This window comes from Halichoerus grypus, chromosome 4 (genome assembly GCF_964656455.1).
Source record: "Halichoerus grypus chromosome 4, mHalGry1.hap1.1, whole genome shotgun sequence".
NCBI lineage: Eukaryota > Metazoa > Chordata > Mammalia > Carnivora > Phocidae > Halichoerus > Halichoerus grypus.
In genome coordinates, this window is record NC_135715.1 from 59,053,635 (window position 1) to 59,059,913 (window position 6,279).

A 6,279-nucleotide genomic window follows, 5' to 3' on the forward strand; every position below is an offset into this window, starting at 1 on the left:
TAAAGTCTTAAAAAAATAGAAGAAACCCTCTTTCCCTCCTCCCTTGCCACCTTATGATTTGGCAAAGGACTTCCCTCTGTTGGGCCCAGGCTGGGCTAGAGATTAAAATAGCCAGCATGTGCCAAGACAGCATCAGACCCACAGGGTTAGGGTGAAGACCCCAGCACGGTTATAAGTAGGCCTTCTCTTGGGAGCCAGACCACATGCATTTATGCTACTGTGTTTATTTCTCTGTTAATTGCCAGTGCAATAATGCCCAAATTTGCAGGAATTTAAGGATAAACTGGCATTACTTTAAAACACCCATTTCCAGACTGCCACTATAGACCTTCTGTATCCAAATCTCTTGACATTCTGTCTGTTTAAACTTGCATCCTGGGGGCGCCTGGCTGGCTCAGTTGATTAAGCATCTGCCTTCGGCTCAGGTCATGATCCCGGGGTCCTGGGGTGGAGCCCCACGTCGGGCTGCCTGCTTGGTGGAGAGCCTGCTTCTCCCTCTCCCTCTGTCCCTCCCCCTGCTCATGCTCTCTCTCTCTCTCAAATAAATAAATAAAATCTTTTTAAAAAGTAATAAGCTAGCATCCTGGCCATGCAAAGTTAGAAGACATTGCCCTTGCCCTGAGAAAAGTTGTTTAAACTTTCTAGCTTTGATTTAGTTGTGCCATGGGATGTTAAGAAATGCCTTTTGTATGTAACATTGTATCAACTATACTTCAATTTTAAAAAATGCCTTTTGTTATCTCATGCTAGGGTCTCAGAAATGAAAGGAAGAAAAGATCCAAGGAGGCTTTGCTGGAGCAAAGATAATGAGGCCAAGATTCCCAGAAGAAAGATGAATGTCTGGGACAGGGTTTAGGGTTTGGTGGTCTCTGCTTCTGGCTCTACAGTCACCTGGGGGCTCCTTTTTGGTGTCAACCCTGGAGGAACTGAGCTTTATTTTTATTATAAAAGCAGTGATTCCCTGCCCTTATACTTTATCTCTCTATCGCTCTTTGTCTTCTTTCTCCATCATGATTCCAGAAAGAATTGTTCATACTTCCTGTCTCCACTGCCTTCGTTCTCATTCACTCCTGATGATCTGGGCAACCCTGGGCAGGTTAATGAATGACTTCAAGCCTCAGTTTCCCCACCGTGACTTGTAAATAAGGTCATGCCAGAAAAGCATCCAACATAGTCCCTGGCAGGTAGCAAACACGTGCTCTTAATTCCTTCACTTCCTTTACCTACTTCTGCACCCAGGACAGAGATTAACTTTCTCCTCCTAAAATGGTTAGTGACCTCATTGAAAGATTCAATGGTTCCCTTTACTTCTTTGTCAATATTCAAGACTATACTCAGTTCTTGAAATTCTTATTCTTTTCTCATATTTATGCCACTTCTCCCAGTGTTTGTCTCCTGGTTCATTTTCTTTTGCTTACACCTTACATGTAGGTATATTGATGGAATTATATAGTTATCAAAAAGTATCCTTGTGAAGACTGTGGAAAGATGCAGAAATGATTACTTTAACATCCTAAGTAGAAATAGTGCTATAGAAAATGCTACATGTTAAAAATAGGTAAGGAGCTTTTGGTCTTAAGAAGGCATTATGACGGCATTATGTGATCCACAGATTGTAACAGAGTCTTACCCAAGCCACAGCCACAGCCAAGATACCCCAAGGGCAGTAGGCATGTAGGGAACACTAGCAGATGAGAATTAAAGTGCCATTTGCTGGGCCTGAGCACCCCTGTGGGCTGCAGGCCTGAAGGCTGTCTCTATCTTCCACGCATACATAGACTCTTACCTCTGCAGGAGCATATCAGAGAGAGATGCCACGTCCTCTGCCTGAGAGGGAAGAGATCTGGTTTCAGCAGTGAACAAAGGGGCTGCAAAAGAGAAAAGAGATTCTCTCTTGGCTGTGCTGGGGCAGGCTCATAGGAGCTTGAGAGAGTAGATTCTGATCATCTCTTTCCAATTCCGCGTTTAGCAAACTTCAGGTTGAAATTAGCCCTGGCAAGAATATTTACATCATGGAACTTAGTAAACACTACAAAGTGTGGCTTCCCACCCCCCACCTTTGCTCAAAGCTGAATGTTAACTATTTATCAGCACACCACCAGGAGAGGGCAGAAAACATGCAACACTCCCTCACTCTGAGTTGGCTCTGGTTATAAAATGCACCGTTCCGTTTCATTGTGGGGAGAACTTTAGGTCAATGTCTGAGTTCACATCTGCAGTAACAAAGATGACAACCTACTGAGCACATCTAGGTATTGTGCTTCACTATACCAAGCACTTCCCATGCATAACCTTAATTTATTCTCAAGTCACTTTATGAAATAGGAACTGTCGTTACCTCTGTTCTACATATGAGGAAACTGAGGGTCAGAGCGACTAAGTAATTTGTCTGATGTTATACTGTTGGTGAATAGAAGATTCTGGATTCCAGTCCAGACAAGGCAGAGAGGGTGACAAAGTTCCCTCCCCAACTAGCACTTGACAGTATGTGTTACTATGATAGAATATTTATATTTAAAAAAGTGCATCCTTTTGTGTATTGTGATACAATTTTTACATTGGGTTTTTAGATGTGCAAAATAATACTATTTATTTTCACAGATATTCACATATGTAGTAAAGGTGTAAAAACATACATGGAGATAATGTGGGTACATAGGTATTTTTTTAAATAACTTTTTTTGTACATTTAAACTATTTTATAATAAAAATTTCATATATTTCTATATAAGGTAATCAGGCTGCTTTTAGAGTGATATGGGTAGTTCTAATCATTTATTTAAAATTTTTAATGTGGGGCGCCTGAGTGGCTCAGTTGGTTAGGCGTCTGCCGTCAGCCGTCAGCTCCGGTCACGATCTTGGGATCCTGGGATCGAGCCCCACATCCAGCTCCCTGCTCAGCGGGGAGCCTGCTTCTCTCTCTCCATCTACCTCTCCCCACTGCTCATGCTCTCTCTCTCACTCTTGCTCTCTCTCTCTCAAATTAATAAATATAATCTTAAAATAAAATAAAATAAAAATTTTAATGTTAAAAATTGTTTTTTAGAAATGAGTGCATGGAAAATCTGGTAAAAGTGAATAATGTCTGTAGTCAGCAGTGTTGTGCCAATATCAATGTCCTGGTTTTGAGAATGTCTTGCAGTTATGTAAGATGTCATCACTGAGAGAACTGAGTGACACAATGGATCATTATTGTTATTTTTAAATGAATTAATAATTTTATTTATTATTTGCAAAAAGTGAGAATCTCTGTTTTAATGGAGGTCTCCTCTACCCCTCAGGTATGTTTTCCCTGTGTTCCCACCCCTCCTCCACAGCACTTACCACTTTGTAGGTTATGTTTATAAAGGAACATTTACTTAAAATGCTATTCTTTTCCAGGAAACTTTGACAGGCCACCAAATTTTTTCCACACTTAAAAATTGAGATATGATTCATATACCATAATAATTCTCCCTTTTAAAGTATTAAGATTCAGTGCGTTTTAGTATATTCACAAGGTTGTGTGCAACCGTCACCACTATCTAATTCCAGAATTATTTCATCATCCCCAAAAGAAACCCTGTGCTCATTAGCAGTCACTCATCATTCTTCCTTCTCCCCAGTTCCTGGCAATCACTAATCAACCTTATTTATATTATTTTGCTTGTTCTGGACAATTCATCTGAATGGACGCCTACAATAGGCGGCCTTTTTGACAAACTCCTTTCACTTTTAGCATAATGTAACCAAGTTTCATCCATATTGTAGCATGAATCAGTATCATCCTTTATAGGCTGAATAATATTCCATTGAATAGCCATACCACATTTTGCTTATCCATCCATCAGTTCACAGGCATGTGGGTTATTTCCATTTTTGACGGGGGTGCTATTCTACATAATGCTGCTATGAACATTCATGTATATGTTATTGTTTGTACATATGCTTTCAATTCTCTTAGGAATATATCTAGGAGTGGATATGCTGGATCATACAGTAACTCTGTTTAATTTCTAGAGGAACTGACAAATTTTTTTCCAAAGCATAGGCCAACAGCTTTTAAAAGAACTTTTTTTTAATGACTATAAAGATAATATATTATATAACCATTAGAGAAACTTTGAAAAATCCAGGGAAGAATCAGGACAAAATAAAAGTCATTCCCACTTTATACTACTTATGAATAACAATTGTTAACATTGTGATCACTTTTTAATATGTGTACACACAAACACAATCTGTATTATGCTATATATGCCTTTTGAAATTTGCTTTTCTTCACTTATAAAAGATATACATTTTTTAAGTTGTTAAAAACATGATTTAAAACATGATTCTAAAACATGATTTAAAAATGCCTTCATGTTATCATTTTGTATGAATGTACTGGGATTCATTTAATTCATATCCTTTTGATGGATAATAGCAATATTTCTAATTTTCCCCTGATAGCTGCTGTAACAAATATTCTTGGCATATAAATTGCAGTGTTTATGATTACTTTCCTAGGATAAATTCCTAGAAATTGAATTAAGTATATGTAATTTTTGAGTGTTTTTTATACAGATTACCAGGTTGTCCTTTAAAAGGTTGTATCCATCTATGTTGGTTTCCAGCAGCAAACTGGTTTCCAGTATCTCCCTCACTGCTGGCCTACTGGTCATTATGTTTTAAATCTCTGCTAATTTAATGAACTAAAAAGGGCTGTATCAATGCTTGCTTGGTATTTCTTTGATTATCATTGAGAATGAAATTTTTTTTCTCATGCTTATTGATCATTTGTATTTCCTTTTTTAATATCCTGCGTTTCATGTATTTGGCCTGTTTTTCTATCTCAGTGTTTCCTTGTTACTCAGTTGGAAGAGTTTGTTCTAATTGAGTGCGTTTTTCTTTTACAAATTTTTCTCTTCTTTACAAAAGTAATAGATGCTCAATGTAAAAATATAAAAGAATTGTAATAATATAAAACATAAGCACTGAAAATCTCCAAATTTTATCCTCTCAAACTGATAATGTGGTGTATATTCCTCCAAATAGTTTTTTCTATCCATATTCTACCAATTACATTTCTTTTCAAAGTTGGAATCATAGTAAACCTATTGTATTTAACTTGATTTTTCACTTACTATATCTTACACATATCCCATTGTCAAACATACAGCTTTATCTTCTTTTTAAAAATTATTTTATTTTTTAAAGATTTTATTTATTATTTGAGAGAGAGCCCGCACGTGTACTTGCTCCCCGTGCACAAACAGGGAGAGCAGCAGAGGGAGAAGCAGACTCCCCACTGAGCAGGGAGCCCGATGTGGGGGCACAGTCCCAGGACCCTGAGATCATGACCTGAGCCGAAGGCAGACACTTAACCAACTGAGCCACCCAGGTGCCCCCAGCTTATCTTTTTAATAGTTGTGTGCTATCATGACTATATTATGTTTTAAACATGAATAGTTTTACATTTTTATTGAGTTATATCGTTAAGTCTTTTTTACGGTAGATTGCTTAACTTTTATGCGTAGAAAGAAGGTTCTCAATTTTATGGGAATTCTCTGGACTGTTCAAGAAATTATCCTCATTTTCAGAGACAAGCTATGCTGTGAAAGAGTGAAGACTGTTGACACATCTTGTAAACTGTAGGAGTCTGAAAGACTGCTTTGCAAATGAAGGGGGGAAAGATATTATTTTGATCAAATAAAATGTATTAAAGTTCCTATTTTAAGTCAGTAAGATTCAGAGTACATTACCTTTTTGGCTGGTATCAACAGCTAATTTCTAGAAGGTTGAAATGCATCAATAGTCTTTGAAAGAGAATTCTTCCCTGAAACATTCATAAAAAAACATTAAAAAAAAAAGAATGGGATGATTCAGAGGGATCTGTCCCTGGCCTGGAACATTTTGGAAAGCTAACCTGGGATGTGTCAGCTGTGCAGCAGTTGGGGGATCGGGGTGGGAATGTGGGGTTTGGTGGCAGGGCGAGCGTGCATTAGGGAGAGAAGGAACTACAGGGGTAGGAACCCTGAAGCTAGAAGGAGCTCAAGCCTTGGGCAACACAAGGGCTAACTCAACTGCCTACAGAGAAGAAAGGCTATGGGAGAGCAAGAAGCATGCCTCTGCTGAAGTATTTAAGTTCAAACAGTTTTCATCATCTAAAAATGGTATGACGGGGCTGGGGGAGGGGGGGAGGAGTGGGGGGACCCTGGTTGGCTCAGTTGGTAGAGCGTGCGACTCTTGATCGTGGGGTTGTAAGTTTGAGCCCCACGCTGGGTGTAGAGATTACTTAAAAATAAAATCTTTAAA